The sequence below is a fragment of the Etheostoma cragini genome, chromosome 14, assembly GCF_013103735.1.
Source record: "Etheostoma cragini isolate CJK2018 chromosome 14, CSU_Ecrag_1.0, whole genome shotgun sequence".
NCBI lineage: Eukaryota > Metazoa > Chordata > Actinopteri > Perciformes > Percidae > Etheostoma > Etheostoma cragini.
Window position 1 is genome coordinate 24,757,747 of NC_048420.1, and position 1,150 is coordinate 24,758,896.

At 40.2% G+C, this 1,150-nt stretch overlaps 1 protein-coding gene across 2 annotated transcripts in view; it reads left to right on the forward strand.

Moving 5' to 3' along the window:
• Nucleotides 1-1,150, forward strand: part of LOC117956466 (gastrula zinc finger protein XlCGF57.1-like) — a 12,761-nt gene that overhangs the window by 7,564 nt on the left and 4,047 nt on the right. The window lies entirely within an intron of this gene.

The window sequence follows — 1,150 nt, forward strand, 5'->3', positions numbered from 1 at the left end:
CCCCCCCGTGGGAGTCTTCTCTTTATCTAGTTGTGATGTGGCTTTGACTTTAATGGAAATACACACATTGACCTTAATGGAAATGCACAGAGTTGTTCCCCCTCTAGTCCTCTGGATGGAAACTTACTGCTGGTGGTTTTGTGGTTCTATTCTACGAGATCCCGTGGGTCCTCGAGACTTCAGCGGTCAGTCATGAACTGGAGGGCGTTGACAGGCAGCGGAGCCTATCTGCAGTTGGTCACTTAGTCAGAACATTGCATCACTTTTTGGGGGGGCAGTAGCTCAGTCCGTAGGGAGTTGGGTTGGGAACCGGAGGGTCCCGGGTTAAAGTCCCCATACACTGCTAACTAACATGCTAGTTAACATTAACATAGGCACAGACTAATTACTGCTAACTAACATGCTAGTTAAATAGATAGATAGATGTTTATTGATCCCAAGAAAAATGGGAAATTCCTGTGTTACAGCAGCAAAATCAGTCACAAATCACAGAATATAAATATGAATGAAATACTAGGAAAAATAAACATACATACAGTATACATGAAATAATAATACGAATAAAGTAAAAAATAACAAATATTTGAATATGTACAGGATGGGGAAACAAAAATGTGCAACTGCTTAAATAATATGCTAAAATGTTAAAATGTATGCTACATGTAAATAAACCAATTGTGCTAACATTAATTGTGTCTTAACATTAATATAGGCACAGACTAATTACTGCTAACTAACATTCTAGTTAATATTAACATAGTTTACCCTGTACTATACGGTAATTCCTCTACTGTGCAATGGTAAATTGCGTGGTTATGACTCAATTGTTAGCCTATTTTTATAAAAACGTCTGCTACGGATTTTAAGTAGTATAACATGAGCTACAAGGTAACGGAGCCTTTTATACATTCTCGTGTTTCTTTAGAAATAAACAACGGACAAATAGAGTCTTTAAACGCTTTAGATGGAAAGTTATTCACTGTCAATGTGGCGCCAAAATGAATGGGAGTCAATGGGACGCTAACTGCAGTTGATGGTTTACTGGCATCAAAATGGTGCCTAGGGGGCTACGCTTATGGCGTTTTTCCACTGCTGGTAACAGCTTGCCTCGGCTCGCCTCGGCCCGCCTCGGCTCGCCTCGGCCCGTTAT